The sequence below is a fragment of the Phaenicophaeus curvirostris genome, chromosome 1 (genome assembly GCF_032191515.1).
Source record: "Phaenicophaeus curvirostris isolate KB17595 chromosome 1, BPBGC_Pcur_1.0, whole genome shotgun sequence".
Lineage (NCBI taxonomy): Eukaryota > Metazoa > Chordata > Aves > Cuculiformes > Cuculidae > Phaenicophaeus > Phaenicophaeus curvirostris.
This window is the reverse complement of record NC_091392.1, coordinates 89045442-89073104: the sequence shown is the minus strand read 5'-3', so window position 1 is coordinate 89073104 and position 27663 is coordinate 89045442. Positions and strand designations below refer to the sequence as shown.

Genomic DNA, 27663 nt, shown 5'->3' with positions numbered 1-27663 from the left:
GCAGCACATCCTGTCCTGAGCACCACAGGTGGTGGGTTAGTACAGGAGAACAGAGCAGGCGAAGGTATGAGAGAAGGCAAGAAGGAGAAGGAAAACTGGGTGTGTGTATGTTTTTCTGGGTGACACATGTAACAATGGTGAATACTAATGAATTCTAGCAATGAAAAAAAATAACAAGGGAAAAGGGGAATGTGGCAAGGAACAGAACAAACACGGCTCTAAGGGATACAAACGAAAGTCACAATTTACCAGAGAACAACTGTTCTGCACATTTTATGTAGCATGTCAAATCTATCAGATTTTCTCTTATTAAATCATCATTCTAGAGCAACAATCATTCTCTCAATCAATCCCCCGTGTTGTTAACTCTTAGTAATGACTAACTTGGCAGGAATTGATGTTTACATATATTTTAAAGTCCTGAGCACTGTTCTGTATTTTTTGGATGTTAACTTTCCTTTACATTTTGTCTTCTTGTTTTTAACCTGTTTTTAAAGGATGGATGCATGCAATTTGAAAATAAAGTTTTGTAACACACACACACATTCAGATTATGTTAACTCAGGAAATTGGCAGTGGTATAAGAACAAAACCATTCACCTGCTGATTGCTGATTCAAATCTAGCCCAAGTGAGATAGTCACAGAAGTTATAAGCCTCCCACGGTGGCTTTGTGATTTGAGATTATTTTTTATGAATCTCAATCCACTTCAGGCCAAGAACCAGGATTGCAAATCCACTGCCTCAATGAGCATTAACTGGCATCACTGCACACAATAACAGAGGAGATGCCAAAAAAACAAACTGGTCCTGAAGACAGACTTCCCAGCTTATCCTGAGAACTGATCATTAAAAAAAACATGATTTGTTCATGGAAATGTGGAGTACAGGGAAACACGTGTGTATCTATCTACCAAACAGAAAATAAACCAACCCACCAGTAGTCACCTCAGCTAAGATGCTGCAACATTTACCCCAAAGGTGAATTGGTTCCCCAGTTATCTTCTGCAGTCCTAACCTTCCCCAAAACCAGAAGGCGTCTTATGGTGTGCCCCTATATCACTTCAGAACCAAGACAGAAGGAAGGCAGAGAGAGGAGAATAAAGCAAAGGTTTTTCATCCTAACTCCCGAGGAAGAAGCAGCAAGCCTAGGCAATCCTTACCCTTTAAAACCAAAAAGGCCACAGCAACGGCAGGCTTTGGTCATTCCTTAGTCCACTTTTCCTGCCTAGATCAGAGGAACTAATATGGCATTTAATGTTACAGAAGACCAAACCTGAGGAGGGCTGTGTTGCACTTTCTATTTTATTTGGGACACAACTGATTAACAAAGCTATTAGCAAAGCTATTCCACTAAACAAATATCCTATAGCATCCAACAAAACAGAGATGCTCAAGCACATTTCCCATGGCTCCTACTATGAGGGAGCATGAATCTTTAAAATCACTTGGGAATTAGCTACACCAGCTTCCTCCCTTAGATATGCTTGCTAACCTGAGGGGGGTGGGTGGGTAAAGGTCTCAGGACCCAAGAGTAGATATAAGGCTTTCCACCATCTGTGCTGAAGTGTAGCCAATGCAAATTCCACCTTTAGATCTGCACTTCAGTGACTCCCTGTTATGTTTCATTTCACACTTGTGATCTTTATTCCTTAGAAACAGGAAAAATGCACAGCTGATGAGCCATGTTTGCGTGCAACTTGAAATTGTTCCTTCAGTGGCTGTTGCTTGGACATGCACTTGAGTATTTAAAGCGAAGTGAGATGAGAAATAGAGCTGCATTTTATATGGCCAATTATTCGTATCTTTACAAAGGCATTTTTGGAAGCAAGTAGTCCTCTTCAAAGTTTTCAGAGACATCACTAAAACTATTCAGGTATATAACAAGGAAAAGTTGGTGGGAAGGTCAAACATTTTCTCCTTCCTTTGTTGTTTATTAATTTTCTCTTCTTTTCTCTTTTTGTCAACAAGAAAAGGAAAGACACATGTGAATGAAAAATGAACAAGTATGGGTTTGATAATCTGCCTAAAATAAAAATTTCAAGAATAGGTAGCCTTAAAAGTTGTTAGGGATAATTGTAAATATATACAGACATTTAACTTGTAAATGCTTCTATCAGAACAAGTTCCAGTGAAATGTAGAAAAAAATGCTAGCTGTAGCTAACTAGATACAATAAGTATAGTTATATTCAACTGATAAACTGCAAGAAGCAAACAAATAATAACTAGTAAAACTAATAAGAATTTCAAAAAACCCCACATCCTTTATATAAATTTAAACTTTGGATCTGACAGAGAGAATGATGATTTAATTTAGGAGCTGTAAGGTTAAAAATACTGATCCCACTGACAGAGACTTCAAATACACATTGCATCTTTCTAAGCTTATGAAATTGCTTTAAGCATGTTCTACTCCATAATAAATAATAAGTAATAAGTATTCTGGAGCCATTCGCCTGGCTCCAGAATAAGCCAGCTTGCCAAGGGAACCTCTATCTCTGTGGCAGTCAATGTTCAGCACGCATTACTCAAAATCATAAATGACAAGATGTTTTTTAGACCAGCAGAGAAAGGAACAAATATTCAGTGAAACAGGTAGGGTTTCACTGAAAATAAAGAGAAATTATTTTCAGAATGCCCAGTAGACAGTTTCAGCTCTCATTTAACATGATTTTTTTATGGACAATGACTAGACTTCAAAAAATCATTGGTGAACTTAGTGTTTTGAGGAGAGCTGATAACACAAGGGATGAGAGAAAACTCCAAATCTAACTATGCCTCAATCTCCCTTGCCTGTTGAAAGAAAAAGGTAGCACTCACAAAGCTTCAGTGCAGGAGCTGCATACAGGCCCACATCAATGTGCTGAGCACTGTCATGGTGTTCTTTGCACTGGTGTGCTTTTCACATTGATGTGATGTGATGTGATTTTCACAGTTCAATCAGTTAATCTGGAATCTTAGGATTCTTGGTTTGTGTGGAAGCTCATATCCTTGCTTGGAGCTGGTTTATCTTACTTGACAATTGACACGTTGCAAAGCACTGACATTGAACAGTCTTCTTCAACGACTACATGTACATTGGAATCTGGTCATTGTTTTGTGTAGCAAGTGACCCACAGGCTGAGTGTCTTTACTAAGAGTCAGAAGATGCAAGTGTTTACCATGACATTTCCATGACAAGGTGTTTATCAGTATGGATAGTATCACAGCAGTGGAAAAAAAAAACAAAACCCAAAAACGTTCAGGTATTTGCTACAAGGGAAAGTCTCAGATAAAGACAAAGTACCCAAAGTGACGATGCTATCAGAGACACATACCATATTTGGTCTTGACATAGCATCTGAACCTAGAGTGGGATCTGGATGTCACAATTAATTTCAAATGTCCCAGTTAGTTTCTCAAGTTGCACAGAGGGCAAAGGAGGTTCACTTTAGGCATATGAGAGGAGACAATAGTAAACTTTTGAAAAAAAGATTCTAGGGAATAATTATGCTCTGGAGGATTTATTTATTTACTAAGGCAAACAGTACACACTGAGATAACATCTGGCAATGCTTATTATGATGAAATCAAATCAATACTTTTGTCTACTAAAATATCTGTCCACAAAATAGTCATTCCTCCTGGCACCCACAAGAAACACTCAAATATCTATTATAGTTACCTTTGTCAGCAAAAAGGGAGGTTGTCACCTTTATTTTTCTATTTGAAGCCCGAGAGAAGATAAAGAATTAGAAGTACTCGGACACAGGAATGATGGTGGAAAATCAGAGAGAAAGTTAGAGAGATGCACCTTGTAGAATTGCAAAGAGCACACAATCCTTCCCTATAGAATTTCAAAAAGCAACAGATCCTAGATTTTTTTTCTTGTGCCTCATGCAGTTTAAACTTAGGGCAATCCATTACTCTTGGTAGTGAGTTACCAGGCCTTTTGTGGCATTTTAGAGCTAGGAGTGAAGTCAGAAATTTTGACTTTTCATTTCCTTTTGAAGTCAGAATTCAAAAAGAAGTGATACTGAACCTTCCCACATAATTAAAAAGCCAAAAATAAATTTGTTTTGAAAGTTCTGTGTATTAGAATTTCCAAGTAAGCTCTTCTATTCTTTTCTATTTCTATATTTGCATTATTGCACATCACTGTAGAAAAACGAGCAGGGTTTTGTGCAATGAAAAAAGTCACTAGGCATTAGCTTAGTACTTACTGAACCTTCACCTCTCCTAAACCGAAGTTCTTCTTGCAGTCTAACAAACAGACTGATGTGCAGTAAGACATGCATTGCTACTTAAATATCATGAAATTAAGCAAAAAAGAACAAAAGCACACAAAACAAAATCAATACTATTATTTTTACTCCTTATGTTTTTAATTGCTATAATTTTGCTCTTGTTGAAACAGTCATTTCCAAAGAAAAATGGTATGTCTGATTAATGTGACTATACATAAAATAAATGTACATTTGCCCTTATTTAATTTCAAATTTTGCCAGCTCACTGTTGAAGGCATTTCTGTTTGTACAGAGCCTAGAGATAAAATAAGACTTTCTGTGCTACATCAGATCCTGAGGCATGAGTTATGTTCAGAAGTTGTTGCGGTGATATGTTACCTTTTTCCCATGAAAACTTCTCTTTGACAAGATAATTGGGACTGTAGTTATGAGGAGCGGAGAGCAAGGAGGTGAGGGTGCACAATCTGTTTTCCTCTCTACTGGTCTAGAACTACTGGGCAGAGGAAAGCACATTTTATTTTTGGACTAGTAAACGGAGCAGCCACAGTAAGCACAGCAGACAGAGGAAGCCGCTATAAGCAACACCAATTTCTGTAATTTGTGTTAGGTAAGATTCACATTAGGATTTTTTGCTTAGCTTCTTAGCATTTCTCACCCTCCATAACATCAAACTCTTACTATAACCTAAAGGTCCTAATGATGTGACTATCGGGAATGAACTGGGGAAGAATTTTAAAAATAGTGCTATGTTAGCAAAGTGACAAAAGACAAAACCTGACCTTCCAATCACTGAAACTGGTGGAAAATCCCAGTGAAGTAAATGGAGGCCTTATTTAAGGGGCAACAGTGTTATCCATCTTTAATATTCATCCACTACTGTCTATTTAGTCACATGAATTAGTGCTAGACTTGCAAATACACAGAATATTTGAGCTAGCTATAAGTGAGAAGACTGGGATTTCAAATTTGCAGAACAAGCTCTGTTAGTTTTTTCTGTATTTAAACAAATACAGGCCAAATACAGACTTAGTTTTGAAAGCTCGCAACACTGAAAAAGATCAATGCAAGAATTTCCATTTGCAGATCGGTGCTGCAGAGGAGTAGAAAAGCCAAACCAAGACAAAGACGGGGAATTTTACATCTGGTTTCAGTGCAAACAAAAGCCCAGCCCCAGCCCAAGTCCAGCATGGGACCAGTTTGTCTGAACCACATGCTAGTTTCTCATCATCTCCACAGACGAAAGAACTGTTATATAAGCTAGTATTAAAAGAGGCTAGATAAAATGGGAGAAAGGAATAATTTCTAACCAAAACAGTCTTATGAAATTTAACAAAAGAACTACAAACCATCTGAAATTAGGAGATATTAAAACAAAAAACCCATTTATTTTATGGGATAAACAGGGCAAAGCCATGCATATGACAACTTTCATATCACTTGAATATTAAAGCCATGTAAATCTAGCTGTTTTAAAAAAAAAACTGTCTAAAGAAAGCATGATTTACTTTTTTCACACTCTAAATTCTTTTCCCAGTCAGTGTCTGCTCTCACCAGGGGCAGCAATGCTGGAGAAGTGGGAACAGGTGTATATAAGCAAATGTATTGGGCATACTACAGCCCACACTGCAAAGGGGCAGCTCAAACACACATTTGAAACACGTTCTGCCTCCACTGAAAGGAATGTGGAGGAATCTCATGACTCTGTCCGGGCCAGGACTTCACTCTTTATCTGTAAAAGAAGTAATCCGAAAATGGCTGCACACTATACAGAAACGATGTGCAGAGTTTTGGAGAGATTGTAGCTGATAATATGTTTGCATTACCTCTCCAGGCACTACAAATAAAATTTGCTTTGTCACACTGCTTACCTGCAGCCCTGAATTCCGCTAAGTTCTATATCCCTGAGTTGCCAGCTCTAAGAAGCAACAGAGAGGGAGTTACAGGCAAAGTTTTATCCTGTTCACACTCTGGGGGTGAAGTACTGAGAGCAGTAGGAGTGAGACTCAGGTTTTTCTCAATAAAGATATTAGGGCTTCCTCCCATCTCAACAGAGAAAAAGCAGGAAGAAAAGTCTACTACCCTTTCCAGACTTTCATCACCACAACCATAATAATCACAAAGTGATTTAAGGTTTATTTCAGCAGTAAACAAGAAACATCTATTTTACCATACATTATTTTAAAAGGTTTTCTAGGCATACAGAGACTTAAAGAGTAACTATTGTATAGTATAGATACATTCTAAACATTATGACAGAGACAGTGTATAACATTTTTAGAAATTATATGCTTTTAAATGTAATTAAATAATAATAAAGGTAATCACATAGAAAGCTGTGCACCTGACAGTCTGACAATGCAGAGACACCAGAAATGTTTTCCACCAACATAAGTCATGGGAAATCTATGTCTGTATCTTGCTGCTGAAAGGTAAATTCTATAGGGGTATAGAAAATGTATTTTAACAGCTAATAATTTCATAAAAGTAAAATTTACATGGCACACTTGGAATTCAGACACTAATGGCTTCAGTGAGGCAAAGTTCCTTTCTGTGTTTCTTACTGGTGAAAAATCCTGTCTGTGGAAGACTCACAGATCCTTTAGCCTTTAGAGCTTTGGCTGCCTCCAGGTTGCACTCCATCAAACAAGATTCTTCCCTTTGCCCTTAAACATCTCAAATATTGGATAAAGACCCAAACACTGGGGTTTGAATTCCACTCTGAATTGTGCATCTATATGTTATTGTATCTAGCTTTAATTCCCTAAAGAAATTTGGATCTGGCAGAAAAGTGGCCTTTTGCTATCAATTTCCATATCTTTGCAACAGTCTAAAACTTCACAGAAGACAAACTAATGAAGTTTTGAGAACCCAAGAAGTTCAGGGACTATCTGAATGCAAAGCCTTGGTTCAGTACCATTCTAAAAACATGTGTATTAATATAAAAGGCTGCACGTTTTTTTATAGATTGTAATCATACATGCTATCTGTGATTACCTTCCAGCATGAAGCACTCTCCTCAGCTTTTGCCAGAGAACAGTTCCCTGGACAAGGCAGGAAAACACTTAAGGTGACCATGACTGGTACCCTGAGAAAACTAAATATTGGCAATATATCTAGAGTTGAACTAGTACCTGAAGATTTTCTTCAGTGCAGTTCTAGACCCACGCGTACCAGTACATAGGTGCAAGACCACCACAGCATAACAAAGACTGGCAAAGTGATTAGGTGTTTGTCACGGCAAAAAATGTCTTCTTGAATGCCAAATATGATTAGAATAAGGGCAGGTGTAGAGCAGTATTTTCTAAATACACTCACACACACAAAGAGGCTGAGATGTAATAACGTGTCGATTTGCGACACAGGAAGTAACAGCAGACAGTATCATTTCAGGGATGATTTTCACATGGCCAGAAGACACTGGAACAAATTCAAATTCAATAGTACCAAAGCCCTGACAAAAGTATAATAAAAAGTATAATCCTTTCCTTCCTGCAGGACTGAAACAATTATGAGGAATTAAAACTCCTAGATTCAGGTGCCATCCATGAGCATCGGTACCTATAGCAACCTTGCCTACTGTCTCAGGGATTTTTCACTTCTAATTGTGCTACATTTCCCATCAGGATGATACACCAATGCAATTCTATAACCTCTTGGACACCTGATTTCTGGGTCCCTTGGCATCCTATCTCTGCATTCCTAAGGCTCCTGCAATGTCTGACTGCTGGAATTTCCCTCAGGTTGTTAACTGCATCCAGGCAAAAGCTGTCATTTACACACTAAGCTTGCTCCAAACTGTGATCATTTTATAGATATTTGCTTCAGAAATCCAGTATCACTTGTTCTGGAGAAGTGACAGCTGCTCAGACATAAAAAGGTTACTTGTATATTAAAAAGGGGCAGAAAACGTGACAAAACAGATTACCCTCCTCACTCAAAATCCTAATGAATGGAAAAAGGAACTGAGAAGAGACGAAGATTCATCTGCTTCTGGCTCAGGCTCTGATGTTCGGCAGATTTTCCCATTGATCTTGCAAGCTCTATACACAGGAACTGTGCCACTATACCCTACTGAAATTGACTGGGACTGCAGGATCATGACCTAAACCAGTTCATATTCAGAGAGGACATGCAATGATATGGCACACAATGGCTATCATTGCTGATAGGAAAAATATACCTAATTCTCTGAAAAGGTTCTGCTGATGAAAGTCACAGGATTCTCAATTACTTATTGCCAATCTTTAAAGAGATGAGATAATGTATTTCCATTTTACAAAAGATTTTCATTATTTAGAATTTCCAGAAGAACATTATATGAACAAGAATGAAAATTCTAAGGAAACATTAGGAAGACAACTGAAAAAAAATCTGCCAGGGAAAGCAATGGGTTCAAAAAAAATTAAGGCAGGTTCTGACTCAGAGGTGCCTTCAGTTGTGACCAACATCAAAACAACTTGCAAAGCCAAATACTTTTCCAATGGCCCTTAACAGCACAGACCAACCTATCAGGTACTCACTATCTCCAATCTAGTTATCTTGCTGCAAGCTACTGTGGGTTCCTAGAGGACAGAGGAATAAGAGAAGGAAGTAAGGAGCAAGAACTAGGTTTTCTAAACCAAAATGCTATAGGATGATGATGCGCACACAGAACAAAAGATGCTGGAGGAATTCTTTAGTCATGAGGAAATACAGGACTGTTAAAATACATATTTGAAGGACAGTGTTCCCTGTCAGACTTCTGAAGACCCTGCAGAGCATGCATCAGCACCAAAGCCATAGACACATATCAGCAGTGGATCTCTGTAGAGAATTTATTTTAGAATATATATAAATAAAACAAGTATTCTGATCTCCCCAGTTCCAGTGGAAGCCGTTGAAAACAACAGAGCAACCTAGACACAATTGAGATTAAAATATCTTCTACTCTATTATCTAGATGCAGGGACAATGACAGAAAAGAGAGACATAAGAAGAACCAGATTCTCACTGGTAAAATTGAGAGCTAGACCACTTACACTAATGAAGAAAACAGACCAGAAAGTTTGGATAACTTAGATTCATCAGACTGCCCTACATTAGACTCTGGAATTCGAAATGATTCAGTGAGAGTGTCCTCAGGGACACTGGTGTAAATATAGAATAACCACAATGCCTTTCTGTGGAGTCCCTCTCATTATACACTGGCTTAGCTGAAGAAGTTCATTTCCAGTAGGGCAAAACAAGAGTATCAAGGTTTGGAGAAGACCAGGTCTGTGTTGCCTTTTTTCCTTTTGTAGCTTATCTGCTGACAACTGTGGTCTAAAGTAACTTTCCTTGCTCAATAATATTTAGTCTTTCTTTTACCTTGAAGTATACCAACAAATGCTTTGGTAACTGGAGTGAAAGATTTTCTGCTTTCACCGTAACGTCTTCAGGTGCTGAAACACTGAAGTGTTTTACAACTTACTAAAGCAATGCTACTCAGGGAATCAATGCTAATATTCCCAGGCCTTTTTAATGTGAGTGAATCACAACACATATTCCTTTATATACTAAAAGCAACCACACACTGGAGAGCCATTTTCCTATCTTCATATACTGTGGCTGTTACTCTGCAAAAACAAGAGCTGCCACCTATGGAAAAAAGTCAGGGTTCTACTCATATGTAATTCTACCCATATGTACACTGCAACTGATGCCCTTAACATACTACAGCAAGCAAAGCCCACCACAACCAACCCCTCCTCTTCCCCAAACCTCCAAATCTTAAACCAAAAAAAAAAAAGCATGAGGGATTTAATCAACAATCATTTCCAACTCTCTTTGTGCCAAGTTGTGAAAGGGACTGATTAGAACCAACCTGGGAACTAACAACATTTTCAGGCTGGCCAACTGCATTTTGAGATTTGCGGTTTCATTAGGCAAAACTATCTTTCAAGGACGTTAACAGGAAAACTCAGAAAACGGATGCAATCACAAAGCTCCCAGACACCTGAAAGATTTACCTTTTTGCAGCAGGTTTTACTCCAGCCCCATTACATATTTGCTCTGATCATCAATCCTATTTGCAACTTTCAACGGTCTCCACAGTCTGTGTCAGAGCCCTTTGTATCAGGCAATACCTGGAGTGACTTCATTCATCCAAATTTTAAAACCCGCTAACTGAAACAAATCAGCATTAGTGCACCAACTTGAAAGAAAGTATGCAGTCTCACAGCAACTGAAAACCTGTCCTCCGATGTCTACACAACACCCTCCTCTGTCCTTCTTTAAAAAAAGAAGGGTCAAAGCAAAATGCTGGCAGCCCAACGAAATCTTTGAAGTTATGGTATGGTTTCAGTTATGAGAGGATGGAAAAATGAGAACCCTGGGGATCTTTTGGGAACATTAAGCTTTATTAATCAGGAATGTATTAGCCACATACCAACATTCCCAAATGGTACATTGAATCAGAGAAATGCCAGGGAGCAACAGACCCATCCAGGCTGGTCTTCTGCCTTACGGCGAGTTCTAGCATGCCCTGAGAGATGGTTTTCCAACTCACATTCCTTAAAAAAAAGAAACATCTCCTGCTTCTACTGTACTTAGAGGTTGTGCGTCCCAGGGCTTTACAACCAATACAGTCAGAACATGGTTCTTTATATGTAACTCGGTAATTTCCACTGCTCATTGAATTGATTTCTTTAGGTCTTTCTCCCAGTGGATATGAAGAACAATTAATTCTGCTCCTTATTATAACTTTTCACTCACTAGAATATATTTTTTTCATATTCTCCTTAATATACAACAAAAGCAACACATTCAGAAGCATGTAATGCTACATAGGACTCCTACGTATCCTCTTGCCCCTAGGTCAGATCACAATCAGCCTGTTTCTGCTTTTTCAACAATTTTCACACTAGAAAAAATTCTGCCTCGACAAACATTTTTGACCTCTCCTCATTTCCACTAGGGTTCCACAGGTAGAAATCAGGGCAGAATTTATCCCCGTGAGTTTCTGGATTAATGCCTTGGTGTAGAAAGGGGAAAAGGCAAAATTAATTCTCTTTGTTAGTGCTAACACAATTCCTCAGTGACATCCAGCCCCAAGAAATTGATCTTTGTTCAAAGGAAGCACACTTCCATACTCATTTTGCATTTGTACACGTCTTCTTCAGTGAAGCTTCTACAAGCCAGTACCTTCTGCATCAAAAAAAAAAAACAGCTTAAAAAGCTATTGAGGGTTTACATTTTGTCAGAGGAGTAGGAAGCGGGAATTTTCAGGGCTCGACAAAGCTCATCTTAGACGTGAAATTCTAGTTAAAACAGCAAGCTACAGGAGGGAAGACCAGATCCCATATCCATCAGGAACTTCAAGGACTCTTGCACTGTACAGAACCCAGTAGGGTAGCTTGTTTGTTGCTTCAAAACCCTTCCTTCATTTGAAAACACTGCTGTGATGGACGAAGCCCTTCTCAGCCTTGACATCCTGACGCTACACATGCAGCATGCACTCTGGGATGCCAGCTTACTGTGTCACATTGGCTTGGGTTCTGCCTGTTCCTTTCCTTATGCCTGCAAGCTCAATTGAACTTATGAAAATTCAAACTGTCTTCTGTCTGTTTCATACATCATCAGCAAACAGTCACTAGACAGAGTGAATTTGCTCTCTGTAATTTGGAGGCTACACAAATGTCGCTGCTGTATAATATAAAAAAGGGGCATAAAGTTTGGCATGCGAGGTTAATTCCGCATGGAGGAAAGTAGTGGAGAAACAGACAGAGAGAGAACACAAACAATAAAATACTCAACAGTGGAGAGAGCGACATGAGAAATACTTCGGTAAACTGAAGTCAGCTTTGGTACCTTTAGGTGACAGCATTAAACAAAGGCACAAGTGAGTTGTGAAAGATCATCCCCATGAGTGGCTGTATCTCCATCCCTCATGATTTGTCTATACAATATACGTATTAATAATAACAATGGTTACTATTTCTCCTCTAAGAGCTTTGCAGACACAAACTCAATAATGTTCACAGAGCTGTGTCAGTTTGAACCAGATTGAAGAAGTGATCTACTGAACAAGGCGCACTGAGGTTAAATGACTTGTCCAATGCCACTCAATGAGCCAGCATCTGTCAAGATTAGAGCAACAGATCTGTTGGCCAGTAATCGGATCACAAGGCTGCAATAAGGTTGAAACCTTGACAAATCTCACATTTTAACAACAACAAAAAAATGTGTTGTATAGTCCTTACTGGCTGTAGCCAATGGCAATGTAAGTAAAACCATCGTTTTGAAAGTGCATCCAGTGCACCCCTTGTGTAGGCATTCAGGTTGTGCGTACGGCATCTTTTTCTTTGACACACAATACTCTGTCACTTTCTCCTGCTAAAATCAAGCAGACACTGCTGGAGAGCAGAGGTAGCTCTAGACTAGACCTAATCCTATTTGGGGTTTGTTGCAAACAGCAATGTACTTAACCACATCCTGAAAATTAAGTATTTGGGTAGTTCTGCAGACCTCAATGGATCTACTTGCCTATCTATACACATAACTTTAGCACAAAAAAAAAAAGCAAAAAAAAAGCACCCAACATGGAAAGAATCCAGCACACAGACCTTCCCATAAAGAGCATGTCTGCACTGCATTTAGAAGGCTGTATTTTTATGCAACTTTCTGCCAGATGTTCACGTGTTATGAATCCGTATTTTCACCTAATGCCATGTAACAAGTCAAGCATATTTTTGTATCACCCAAAAATCTGGCCCATCTTATACTAATCAGTTGCTTTAGGAACATCCCTACCCTAAAGCAAGGTTTCCACCCTTCAGTTAAAGCAATCCAGTTCAAAAAATGCCCCAGAAAACTAGCAGAGCATGGCTTCCCTTTTCTTCTTGCTTTTTTTGGGTTAATACAGGAAAGCTACACTGGGAAGTTCACTTTTTTAAAGATCTTACAATTAGAGATACCCGATTACAGCAAACACACATAGGAGGCAAAGGAAATTCTTAAAGCGTACTTTCCTCTGTAAAGAAGATAGTCCCATTTTTATTTTGCCAAGTTACATGGGAACAAGACATAGAAAGAATTACAACCTTATTTTACAGCACACATATGCATATGTAAAAGTTACCCCACCTTGTGCTTACATATCCTAGAGAGAGGTTGTATGCCAAGGCTACAGAACTTGGGAGCAGCTAGAAGTTTACAGGTCAAGTTTTTTTGGGGTTTGGTTTTTGGGTTTTTTTTTGAAAAAAAGCCAACGATGCAAGGAACTCGAAAGATTAGAATCTTTACTCCATGGAACAGAAAGAAGAACTGAGCAGAAAAGAACAGGCTTGACAGTCATAATCTCACACTCCATTCTCAGTTTGACCACTGATTTACTCTGACCTTAAGCAAACTGCTCAACACCTCTGCCTTGATGGGCTTGCCAGCCTTGATAATAAAAAAAAATAATAAATATTTCCTATACATAAGTTTTATGCTTATGTATTTATTTCCCCCAAAAGCATACATTCTCATATAACTAAAACAAAAAGTCCATTCCAGCACCAGTCACTGGGCCTATATATTGCTACCTGGTATTTTGCCTTAGGGATGTCCATGCAGGACTTACTGACCATCTGGATCCTAAGGATTCAAAGTGCATGCTTTAATTCACTCCTCACTCTGCTACTGCATTTTGGAAAGAAAATTATTTCAACTTTCCAACAAAAAATTCTACTGGTTGTTCACACAAAATTGCAAGATAACTTTGAAATTCTGTATTCACAGATTAAGAAGTGTTCCCATGCTTTCCTACCAACACCACCCTTTAAATTGCTGCTGGACCCAGCAAATCCACCAGTGTTTTCAGTTCAGCTCACCAGTGTAATTGCAAGGTTAATCTCTGGTGGCCAGGGAAGCTGCTCATATTCAGGACTGATGAGCAGAAAATGTTAAATACCATTCACTGGCCACAGCCTGCAGTTAATACACAATATTTAAACAACACAATGGCATGGCCCTTGCCAGTAATGTAAAAACACAATGGAATAGGGCCAGAATTGCACAGTCTGCCAGTCTGAGTCATGCTTGGCGCTCCATGCGGGAAGGGGCATGCATTCACTGCCCAGAGTGTACTGTACCCCTCAGCTAGTTTAAAATAAATCATTAAAATACAATTTTTAAAAAAGGAAGGAGGAGAGAGGGCAAAAGAAGTATCCCATGCAATAGTTAAAATATTTTAATACTGAAGTACAAAAGTACCATTTTTGAAGAAGGCTCTGGATTTCATTACAGACTGCACATTTTGATCTTAAACAAGAAAACAAACTAACTTTGCTTTGTAATATTCCACAGCTTTGTACTGTCCAACTAAAATAATTTTTTCCTACTATCTACTAGTCTCTAGATTTTTGTTCATGTCATTTCATTAAATTCAGAGTATCTAAATCTACTATATTTTCCAATCCTCTTTTTTTTGTTCTTGTTGTTCAGCCACTGAAATTCCAAATCTTATTGTCCCAAATACATTCAATAAACAGATTCTAAATAAGGGTAGATGAGACTGATGTTCAATCTGACTTGCATTTATGGAATAACTATGCTCTTAGAAAGAGAATCCTTTCTTGCTGAGAGACACAAGACATTATTTTGACTGTTTTGTTGTGTCAAAGCACAGATGAATTAGACATTTCTGTCTTCATCTACACCCTAAAGCAACTGAAGCCCTCTGTGATGTCACCAGAAAGTTGTTCATTTTTTTCTTGTATAAAGGAGAAAAAAATTGTTAGGACATCACAGAAAGAGAATAAACTATATTTTATGCTATAAGGAATCTTCTGCTACTTTCTGTTATCTCTGCACCGAAGTGCAGAAAACCTCACTGACAAAGAAAAAGGGAACTGTAAGTCAACAGACGCAGAGATACACACTAATAATTCTGAATAATATTCAAAACAAAGCAGAAAAGAATGATCTATTCAGGGGTCTGAAATTAAAGATCTGCAAGATGTAAGTTCGGTTTTAATTTTTAAATAAAACATCCTTTGAACTTCTAAATCCCATTCAAGGGGACTCTGACCTTTATCCAAGACCAGCTACTGTGCTAACACTTTGGATGCATATAGAGGAAAAACACGGACAAAAGGTACCAGAAAAGCTTTTACTTACAGGAATGCAGTGCAGCTTAATCTTTTTGTTTTTAAGGTGCAGTGATTTCAGCATCTACAATGTAACTTCAGGCAGTCTGAAAAGAAACAGGTTAAAATCTCTTTCAGTTATAATTGGTATTTCAGATTTAATTAAAAATTAAACTTTCATAATGTTTCACCATCCAAAGCAATGCATTATCAGTCAAGCGTAGCCTTTTTTTTTAAAAAGAAGCTCTTCCCAGAGTAGTTTGCAATGAAAGAAAAAGGGGGAATAGGCAATTGAGAGTAGCAAAATATATTTCTTCAGCAAAAGATCTCTGAAAAACTTGGAAAGAAGCCTTTTGCCACTTAATTTTAACAATCAACCTTATACTAATTAAAAAAAAAAAAAGCATCACGATTAAAGAAGACAGAAAAACACCATCACATACCAACGGCTGCAAGGGGAAAAATGTTAATTTCAGCAAAACAAGGACATTGCTAGGTCCGGAACATACGCACCAAAAGGGAAAATATGGTTTTACATAATGCCAGCCAACAACATTTTTTAAAAATCTGATCTACAGTATGTAGCACTTTCAGACTGTTGTGTGGAGGAGCAGAGAAAGACAAGTTCAAAAAGAGGAAAGCTTTTTTTGAAGTCTACAAGGCAAAAGGTCCCTTGCACCATTTTGTTAAAGGATATAAAATAGCTACTCTCTAAAACGGTAAGGTTTCTTATCATATAAAATAAATGTCGTTTTACTGTGCAAAGCAGATGATTAAGAAGTGGTAGACACAGCATTTGAACAGATGCAAAAAAAAAAAAAGTATTTTTTTCAAAATGCAGTTGGAACGACAATAAAACTCCAGGGGTTGCGCCATAAATATGAGTTTAAATGTTAGACTGGAGTTTAAAACCTGTGGTTTTAATTATATCTAATTATAAAGGCTCCAAAACCAGGAGAAATGAGAAAAACAGAAAATATTAATAATAAATTAAAACAATTTTGCAATAAGTTGTCAGTATTTGGCCTCATAATAACAAACCATACAGCTATCTACACAGACACATACAATGTACCAATGACTCATTAAAGGAACAAATCAAAACTTGATTAAATTTTATTTTTAAAAGGTGACAGCAGAACTTGCCTAATTTACCCCATTCAAAGTCAAAGCTATTCTCTTCACCAGCAGCACACTGAGATATGCAAATAAATCCTGGATGTGAATCTAATACTGGTTTTGAATGTTCCACAGGCTGGGGGCAATTCCTAAGTGAAATTTTTTCTTTATTCTCCCACGAGTAAAAACCCAGTTCTTTAGACTCCAGTGTTGTGTGAGCTTTCCCATTGCATTCCCACAAATGTTTAAAAAGAAATGCACGGTATCAGATGATACATTGTCGCACAAACATGTTCATACACACATACACGCCACAAATGGGAATGAGCTCAGGAACTCATTTTTAGGTTTAACTCTTCCACTCCGTCATGGATCGGGGGTATTAAAAGGCAGGAGGCAAAGCAGAAAGAAAAGAAGGGGACAGCACAGCAGGAATTATCTAACCTTACGCAGAACCAATTCTTGAGCCTTTGAAAGAAGGAACAAGAGCCCCCAGACAGAGCCAGCAAGATGCTGCTGCCACAGGATAAACTTCATAGGCTTGGATGACATTTTTCTCAAAGGAATAATTTGAGAAACCTATTCCTTGTCCTTTAGACAATCTTTACCTCAAATAACTATCCTTCTTTCTCCTGACTGGCATCTAGTAAGACACATAGGAACAGTGTACATATCCAGGCAAAAAATCCTAGGCCCATTTGAAGCAGGCAACAGCACAACTGCTGGATAAGTGATAATAGCTTCAGCTCCTAAACTTCTGTTTCTTTCTTTTCTCCCCCTTCCAAATTTACCCCTTTACTTATATCTTCAGGACTGTACTGCCAGCTTGCTAGCAGGGAAAGAAGAGGGGCAGTGATATCTGCAATCTAAAGCCATTTCTTTTAATGAATGCAATGAAAAACTGACCTCAACTGAGAAAACAAAGAACATTCACTGAGGGTGAAACATATCCCTGTATAGAGAGCCAGCATGCAGATCGCACCACTGAAGTTGTATTTTGATGACCTAAATAGGAATAAACTGGTGCATGGACTTCATCACAGCGAATTTTGTCCAAAACCCCCACTTCTTGTAAAGAACGAGGAAGCATTTAACCCTCTCCCATCAAAGCACAAAGGTACAGCATCCCCTTCCCATGCTGGGCACCATCCTGACAACTGCTCTTCTGTGTATTTTCCTGTTTTTAACCTGAAGTTTTAACCTGAAGTCCTTCGTGCTTCATGCAAGTCCTTCTGATTAGAAAGGAAAAGGAGAAAATGCAACACCTCGCATTACTCTGCGAGTTAGGCACCACGGTGCACTGCCTGCAGATAAAGTGGACCCTCTTCTCAAGGCAGGTGCAACCAGCCTACCTACCATCCATCCACTCAAAGAAACAGAGTCTCAGAAATAGGTTTTCTGTGAGAGTGTGTTCACTGCCATCTTGGCAGTTCACTGACATCTTGGACTGCCATCTTGGACACTGCCGTTCTGGACATCAGGAAAAAATTCTTCACAGAAAGGGTCATTGGGCACTGGAACAAGCTGCCCAGGGAGGTGGTTGAGTCACCTTCCCTGGAGGTGTTTAAGGCACGGGTGGACGAAGTGCTAAAGGGCATGGTTTAGTGTTTGATAGGAATGGTTGGACTCGATGATCCGGTGGGTCTCTTCCAACCTGGTTATTCTATGATTTTATGATCTTGAAAAACTTGAACTAAATAACTGTAATTAACAGAAAACTTGACATACAACACACACAGGCAGAGCATCTTATAGAATCACAGAATCATTAAAGTCAAAAAAGACCTCTGAGATCATCAAGTGCCACTGTTAGCCCTACACCACTGTGCCTACTAAACCATGACCCAAAGTGCCACCTCTACATGTTTTTTGAACATGTCCAGGGACAGCGACTCCACCGCTTCCCTGGGCACTGTGTTCCAACGCTCCACCACTCTAAGTAAAGAATTTTTTCCTAAGACCCAGTCTAAGACTCCCATGGCACAAGTCCATTTCCTCTCACCCTGTCACTTGTTACTTGGGAGAAGAGACCAACACACACCTCACTACAACCTCTTTTTTGGCAGTTGTAGACAACAATAAGGTCTCCCCTCCTTTTCTCCAGGTTAAACCCCAATTCTCTCAGCCACTACTCATAAGACTTGTGCTCCAGACTCTTCACCAGCTATATTGCCCTTCTCTGGACACACTCCAGTGACTTGATATTTTTCTTGTATTGAGGGGCCCAAAACTTAACACAGTATTTGAAGCGTGGCCTCATCTGCGCTGAGTATAGGGGGATGATCACTTCCCTATTCCTGCTGGCCACATGACTTCTGATACAAGCCAAGATGCTATTGGTCTTCTTGGCCACCTGGGCACACTGCAAGCTCGTGTTCAGCCAGCTATTTACCAGCACCCCCAAGTTCTTTTCCACCGTGCAGCTTTACAGCCATACTTCCCCAAGCCTGTAGCATTGCATGGAATTGTTGTGACCCAAGTGCAGGACCCAGCATTCTGACTTGTTAAACCTAATTCAATTTACCTAGGCTTATGGATCCAGCCTGTCTGGATCCCTCTACAGAGCCTTCCTATTCTTAAGCAGATCAACATTCCTGTCCAATTTTGTGTCATCTGAAAACTTACTGAGGGAGCACTCAATCCCCTCATCCAGATCATTGATAAAGATATTAAACAGAACTGGGCCTTGGTGAAAACTGCTTGTGACTGGCTGCCAGGAGCTATTTTAGCTACAAGTTGTAGTTAAAACCAAAGCAAAACCTAAAAAAAACCTCCTTAAACTCAGAATACCAATCATTGTCACTTCAGTAATATCTTCCTTTTAGAAACACAGAAACCTGTGACCTTGAGATGAAATGATTTAGACCAGTATGTACCAGAGACAGGCAGAACTGGAGGCAGCTTTTTAGGCAGCAAGCCCACATTCCTGAGCATGCTTAGCACTGTGGGGCAGGAGAACATTCTCTGAAAGGAGTGCCCTAGTTCCATTGTGGAAAGCAAGAGACGCGGCTTAAGAACAGCCGGTGAACTTCTGCTTGAGAGAGGCCCAAGAGCTGGAATTGCAAGAATGAGGAGTATGGCAGGTCAGGAACGAGCTACATTAGTAGAGTGTTAACAAGAGAGCAAGCGTTAGCTCTCAATGAAGGCTTTTTAAACAAATATCAGAAGGTAAACAAGTTTCACTTAGCTTTCTCATGATTCTTGCTTGCCATACACTTTATGGAGAGCCTGAAAACTATGAAAGCATAGCTACTGATTATACAATGACTAAAGTTAATTATCAATATTCCACAACTTGTATGGCAGCTGCCTATACTGCTCCTGACTCACGTTTATGGTCTAGTTCCCCACTTTCATAAGAACCACATTCATTCAATCTGAAAATTAAATAGAAGGAAAAAACTATCATCTGTTATTGGAAAACATTTCAGATGTGGGCTTTCTGCAACTTCTTAGCAATAAGGAAGTTCCATATCTCTCAGGGTTTGATTTTCCTTGAATACCTGAAGTCAGCTGGAACATGTTAATGAGAATCATATACAGTTGATTAGTTATGAGGAGAGGGAATGCTAGAAGAGAATACAGCATAACGGTTATTGATATCTTTTGAATTTTCTACATAGATTTTACAACATCAGTAAATTGATCTTTTTCAAAGTATTTGTTCATAGAATTCTTCTCACTTCTGGAACTGCAAATAAATGCTTGGAGCAACTACCACAAATAACTGTTCACAGAAAGTAAAATGCTGATGTCCTTACTCAGGAAAAATCTCATTGATTATATTAAGAAAGGCTTCTTCAACAACAACCAAGGAAAGGGGGGGAAAAAAACCAACTCACCCAACCCAACAGCAAAACACCAACACAAAAGTGAAGCTCATTACTTTCAAGGTAATTTTCAAACATGCTCAGGAGGGCAGGCAATAGACCACATTCCAAATTCGGAATCAAATAATGACTCAGGATACATCCCACATCACTTTCTGGCATTTTTGGTTTGAAAACAGATTTTAATTACAGAAATCAGAGAGGGAGGTTGATGCTGTACAGGTTCTTTATCTAACAACAAATAAGGAAACTTTGCAATTAGAACCAGTATAGACACATCAGCAAAATTTTCTGTCTAGACTCATCAGTAATGCAGAAGAACAAATTTTATTAACATAGATATGGTATTAACTACTGCCTTTTTAAGGTGAATGCACTTCACTTGGTATTAGTTCTCTATAAGGTAGATTTCATTACCGTTTTCTTGTCTTGAGGGGATAGAATAAAAAACAACTTTAAAAAGTAATGTCTGTTCTTAAAGAATCTTCTCAAAAATTAACATTTTCCTGAATTCCAGCCCTTTGTACATTTTTAGAAGTACACATCTCTAGTTCTGCCTTTTAACTCATGGCTATTTGAATGGTATAGCAACCCTGAAGTGAACTAGGTTTTTTCTTAGCCCTAGGACCGTGGCTAAAACCAGGGTCACAGGGCTGCTGATGGGAGAAACCTGGTGGGGTTTTCATGATTTAGTAGAACAGGAGCAGAGGACAAGCCACAGCATCGTGCTGGGATCAAGGCTTTGTGCCACTGCAGGAACAAACAACAGGAGGCTGAAGGTTTCTTTTGTCAAAAAGGTAAACTTACATCTGTTATTAGTTCAGTGCAAAGCTGGGTACCCACAGAGATTTGGTCTTCCTTGTGGCATTCATCTTCAGAGTTTACCTTCCCAGTGAAGAGTGTGCACTACAAATTTTAATTTCTGAACCATGGCTGTGTCAGCTAGGAAAGCCTTTTAATCAGGACAAAGGTGTATTTTTGGCTACTTTACACACACCTCCCACACACCCCAATAGAGTTTGAACTATTTTCGTTCAAGTATGAAAAAGTATTGCCTTTGGGCAAAGACTAACACTCCTTGAAATCTGGATTTCAGAAAGTTAGAGACACTCAACTGAATATAAGCCATGATATATAATCTGCTCTAACGGTCACTTTGAAACAGGTGTCGGATGCATTTTTGCCAGAAGAGCCCTCATATATGTTAAAAACATTGGTTCCCTTAATAGTATAGTCCACCCCCCTCATTTATTCCTAGTGTTAACCACTAGGAATAAGTAAGCAACAAGCACTTGAGAAGCCTAGATGTGAAAGCACATTAGAAGCTGAACTTTTCAAACTGCTGAAGAGTTAGGCTCTTTATAACTGCACTTAAGATCTGACCTAGACTCCTAAAGTGGAGTTTAACTGGTAGTTCTGCTATAGCCAGGTGGGGCCCAGCATCATTCTAAATACCTCTTGAAGCTTTCCTCCTACGCGGGTGTGATGATGGTAATCAAGTTGGCTGCTGAAAACCATGACATTCCCTATTCCAACTGTTTTCTTGAACAAGCTGTCCCTAGATCCTGTTTATGTTCCCAAGGAACAGGAACAGTGACAGCATGCAGTCTTCACGAGGCCTTGCCCAAACAATTCTTTCTCCAAAGATACAGTTTTTCATAAAGCAGCTCTGAAGTTAATATTCTCTGCCCATCTCTTGGAATACATTTTGTGGACTTTGCTTATGCCCTTTACAAGTTATTGTAGCATATAAGCTTCTCCCACTCCTTTTCAAAGTTCATAATGCTTTGATCTTCACAGTTTCACGGCTCCTGTTGAATGGTATCATCTCCCATGGCTCAAATTAGCTTTAGTGCATAAAATGGTAATACCTGTTAAGAAGTAGGTTCTATCTTATAATCACAGCAGAACCTTCATGTTTATTCTGATTTAAATGTACATCAATAAATATTTCATTGTGATGGGTATTTCAGTGCGGTGACAAACTGGGTGGATAAAGGAAATGTGGCGGATGTAATTTGTTTGGATTTTAGCAAGGCCTTTGACACAGTACCACACAGGAAGCTCATAGAGACTAGAGAATTATGGTCTGGATAATAATACAATAAGGCGGATAAAAACTGTCTGACAGATAGGAAGCAATGAGTTATTAATCAATGGTATTAGATAAGAATAGAAAGAATAATCTACTCCAATGCCAAGCAATAGGTGCTAGGATTATTATCATTAAACAGATTCATTAAGTATGAGAAAAATGTAAATGTTGACAGCGTCCAAAACTGGTGACTCAGAAATAACAAATTTATCAAATCTGAAAGGAATCAAAATTGTAAGATCCAAATAATGGAGACGTGCATAAGCCAGAACAATGTGGCATTTAACATATCTTAAAAAGTTTAAAAAAATGTTATTCAGACTGAATTTGTTTTTAAACTATGAAATACAAGGTTTTCACTGCGTGAGCATATGACTTTGTCATGTTACTCTGCAATGATGTGGTCTAGTTGTGAAACCTGCTCCTCTGCAAAGCAAACTAAAATCAAAATTGCAGACACTGTGATCACAAAGATCATATGGCTTCTTTTCTTAGAGTAAGGGTATTAGTTCTAATGATTAAAATTTTAAATGTAATCACATGTAGAGTCCTTAAGTTCTTGTCTGAAAAAAAACGGGGTCCCCTTTCAGCTCTATTCCTGAATTTCTACCCCCTGCACAGCTAAAGGCTTTTTGTTGCCAATTTCTGGTACAGGCAATGACATTTAGCTGTCCTTACAGAAACGCTGCGTGCGCATAATACTGGCTGTATAGTGGGTATTCTCCTCTCCTTCCTTCACAGATCTGCCCTGAAGAAGTTCAGTGTGTACCTTATCTATGAAACGGCAAGATCTGGGATGATAGGCAATATGCTGAGGTGAAATAAAAAAACAGTATGACAATGCACATACATTTCATAGGACATACGGCATAGAGGATCAAAGTAATAAATCTTTATTTTGAATTCTAAATGTTGCTAAGTGTTGAGCAGTTTCTGAGGTTATCCTAAGAATATTCAATATCAGCAAGACATGAAATTCACTCTATCCTGCCCCCACTCCTCTCACAAACACAGGGAGCTTCTCTTTTCCTTGTACGGAGAATGTATGCCCAGCACCACAGCTGCACCTTTCTTGTGCTGTTCTATGAATAAGGACAAACTAACTTTTATTGTCCTCATTCTTGATACAGAAAAAGCAAACTCAACTGAATAAAGGCTGCAGGTTTTCAACTGTGAGAAACTTTAGAAAGTTTTTGCAGTCTTAGACTTGTCTTCTCTTTAATGGTTCATTGCCTCACAATCTGATCTCAGGAGACTGTACCTAGCAATCCATCTCCTTTTTGAGACCCATCACCTATATTTTGGAGACTTTTGATGTTGTCCCAGGATGCACAATACTCCTACCTTCACGCAGCAGCCTAACCCCATCACCCTGACAAGCATCTCCTACCCTTTCTGCCTGTACTGTAAGAATCTGCTTTCTCTCGTTCACATGTGAAGTTTCTGTTCCCTCTCCTTTGCTGCACATAGAGAAGGGAGTAGGATGAAAGCGTGACACTCCTCTCACTGGAGAAAAACACAAGGCGGGAACTGGTATGAGCACAGAGAGTGAAATCTGTAGTTCTAGTTGATGTCAGAGGAGTGGAAAGAACACATTAGATGCACAGGAGATCCATCACCATTTTGCTACCCAAAACAGGTAGCAACTACTCTATCCAGGTAAAGTAGCTTTTTTAAAAGGTCTTCTGCCCCCTCTTCCTTTGGAACTTATCTCTACAGGCTTATCAAGGACCTTAGGAGGGACTTATGATTTTGACACGTAAGAAGGGAAATGCTACCTTTTAACTGAATGTATGGTTAATAGAAAGTAAAGTCAGGACTACAGGCTAAGTTTGGACTTCATATAAGCAGATGCACCTCAAGTGGTATCAAGACTCTTCCAGATTATGCATTGACTGGGTTTATTCCACCTTATGCAGAAGCACAAATCAATGCATGCTTTTACCTAGGCACATTATTTATTCTTTTGCCAGTAACCCATTAACCTGAAGTGTAAAACCAGCTTCATCTGGCACAACATCAGGCACAAACCATGCCCAGAAATTTCATATTGTTTCAGTTTATGTAACTGCCCTATTAAGCTCAAAGTCCAAGGAGGACACTATTATTATTGTACAGGCTATTGAGATTCAATATTACAGGGAAAATGTTACCAACCCCCCTGATTTCATTCATCTCAGAAATCTTTGGAAATTTAATACCAGTGGACTTTGAGACCTTTGGACTGTATTGTAAATCTTCTGCTTAAACTTTTAATGTAACACTGATGTCAGCTCTCAAATATTTCCCTGTAAAGTCCATACATATAATTCTTGTTTAATTAGACATCATCCTATGAGAAGTGAAATTCTGACCAAGCTGAAACTACACAAGAGATCAGGAAAGTTCGGTTCCTGCATTACAATTTGTCAAAGCTCTATTGTATTTTTTGTTCCCCCGGAAACAACACAGAAAAAGAGAATATATCAGCAATGACTCGAACTGATCACTGTATCAGAACAGGAAATAATATTTTGGGGAAAAATGGAGAAAAAAATCTTCCCTTTATTTTCAATACTAGCAAAAACAACAAAAAGGTTTTTGTACTGCCAGCCACATCCTGCAAAATCTACCTAATAAAGCAACAGCATAATTACTAGATAAGTTTAAAATGGATTTTTAAAAAGAATGCCTACATTTGCTGGAGGCAAAGTATATCTAAATAAGTTGCAGGATGGGATTTAGTGGCTTCAGCATCCTGCTGGCCTGGTCCAACACCAATTATGTTTGTAGTTATACCAGGGACCTTGAGTATGTACACACTTAAATCTATGCAATATTTATTTCCACTTCAAATACATAAGATGAAGAGTACACACTAGGTATAAGCTCAGGCTGGTAGGGCTTCTGCAATGACTGAATTGTTCTAAGTGCTAAAATTAAAATTCATTCTGTCTCCATTTGCACTACAAAAAACCTAAACACCCCTAAAAAGGCAATAAATGATGATGATGTAAGGTTGAGTAATTAACCTATTCTATAATACATGTTTAAACAAAGCATAGATAGTATCAAATGCACCCTAGTTATGGTCAACCTAACTAGAGATTTGGAACTGGTATATTATTTTTTTACAGTGAAAAAATTCTAAAATACCCTCACATAGAGAAAAAAATTAAGCTCCACCATGCACACATTAATACTAAGAAAAGGACAACAAGACCATATGCTAGTTATGTTCCAGGTAAAGAGGAAAAGTTCAGATATGCAATTGGTAACTGGGTTTCTAATAAAATAACAACTTCAGTCTTTTCCAAGTCTTTTCCAAAATACCAGAAGTGATTAGAACACATTATGGAGCAGTCACTTGCCAAGTTTCATGTTTGAAATCAAAGCTGTTTTAAAATTTCCCGAACAAAAAAGCATTTTGAAACTGGTAACATTCAGTCATGGTGATATAAGCAAATACCAGCCAATCTGAATCTTGGAACACTCTTGATCTAATGCCTTTGCATTGCCACTAAGCCCAGAAAAATATTACAGGCCCACTTGTGAAGACAGTGAAAATAATAGTCACAAATAAATGAAGGATCATTTACATATTATACAACTAAACTTTTCAATTCTTCAGTATACCTTAATGGAGTTATAGCAAAGATCCTTCAAGACTTTTTGCAACCACAACTGAGTTGCATCTACATTTAGAATGTGCCTGTAATTTGCAGTGAAGGTCTAAAAGCCTTCTCCTTTCCTCCTCTGCACCTCCTCCAGAGAGAGCTCAGCACTCTTGAAGTACGTTCTCTACAAATACCGCACAAAGAAAGTAGGTCTATCATGGAGAAGCTGCTGAGTTTCTTTTCACATGCTGAGAAACCCCTTTTGAAATAATGCAGGCCAGCACCATCTCACTCTTCACCCCTGCACCTATATATAAGGAAAAAAATTTCAACTTCCATCTTCCACAGTAAACGCACTTGCAAAATACAATAAGTCTGCCAGCAAGCAAAACATCAACTGCTATTCCACTCTGTTTTAAGATTAAAGTCTACTTTTTTAAGATTGTTGCACGTTTAAAGTATGCAAGCAGAAAAAAACCATGATAAGAAGCCAAAATTTAGGGCAAAAGTTTACAAGAAAGAATACATTATTCTAGCAGTCATATACACCTATAAAGTCTCATTATGCATCTGTGTGTACTAATAGAAACAATTAAATAAAATACTGTATTATTTAATGTCAATTGAATGGAGGTTTGGTTTCATTTACATGTAGTCAAATGTCCCTATAATCAGTTGGTATAGTAACTGAGTAGAAATTCTGAAACATATTCAGCCTTTCCTCCATGATTCTCAAAAATTATTTAGAAACACACTTCCTTTTCCATGAAGAGATACAGGAGTGACAACAACAGCTACATTATTCCCCCAGCAGGTCTGGAGATACTGAATCAGAACTCAGAAGTCCAACTACCAAGTTCTCTGCTGTAACCGTCTGACACAAGACTCTCCCTCATGCATTTCTCTTTTTTAGCTTAAGTTTTTTTTCTCTTTAAGAATGCCCTCCAACAGTTATGGCTTTATATTTCCAAACAGCGACTGAAGCTCGCATTCAGGCAAACAAGGAACTTTCCATCTCCTGAGACTAAACTGAAACTAGCCCAGAATTTTACGTAGTTAGTGACCTCCTTTCTGTCCTCGATGACTGTAAATCTGCATTAACACAAAATAACCAGTTCAGCAGGGTGTTGATGTTCACAGAGACAAATAAAGATTGCTCTAATGTATATAAAATTTCTTCTTCCACTGGTGAATTACAGGAGAAAAGATGTTTTTCCTTTGTTCTATGCCACATTAAATCCAAAAGGAGGAAGTCCTACACTGTAGATGCATACAAAACTATTTCCTACATCTGCAGGCTGCAGAAAATCCCACTATGTTGAGTAATATGGTACCAAGTACACTTAATGTATTAGCCTATTAAATCTGCATTCCCTTTTTATTCTTAAAATACTAACGAAACTTTCCAGGCCAGTGTTTATTTGTAGTACAAACGCACACACAAAAATAAATAAAAAGCAGAGTCATGAACTACCATCACTTCTCTTAATGGTCTATGTACTATTGGTAAGGCTTTTGCTGATGGCCTGCAGAAATCTCGTTAGACACTTTGCTCTGCTTCACTTTATTCCCAGCTGATGAAAAGAAGAGACAGCTAAAAACGCATTCACCATTTAACTTCACACTGGAAGCAACCACAGTTCTCAAACAGAACACTACACATTTCCAGCCTGGAGGGGAGACAAGCCTCACAGCTATGAATAAGAG

General features: G+C 38.5%; 1 protein-coding gene across 16 annotated transcripts in view; it reads right to left on the bottom strand.

The window, feature by feature from the left end:
* ZBTB20 (zinc finger and BTB domain containing 20) overlaps positions 1–27663 on the bottom strand; it is a 492240-nt gene that overhangs the window by 302291 nt on the left and 162286 nt on the right. For all 16 annotated transcript variants that reach the window (XM_069867452.1, XM_069867468.1, XM_069867442.1 and 13 more), the window contains one exon: positions 15348–15423. The gene's annotated coding sequence lies outside the window, so the exon portion shown is untranslated. The remainder of the gene's footprint in view (positions 1–15347; positions 15424–27663) is intronic.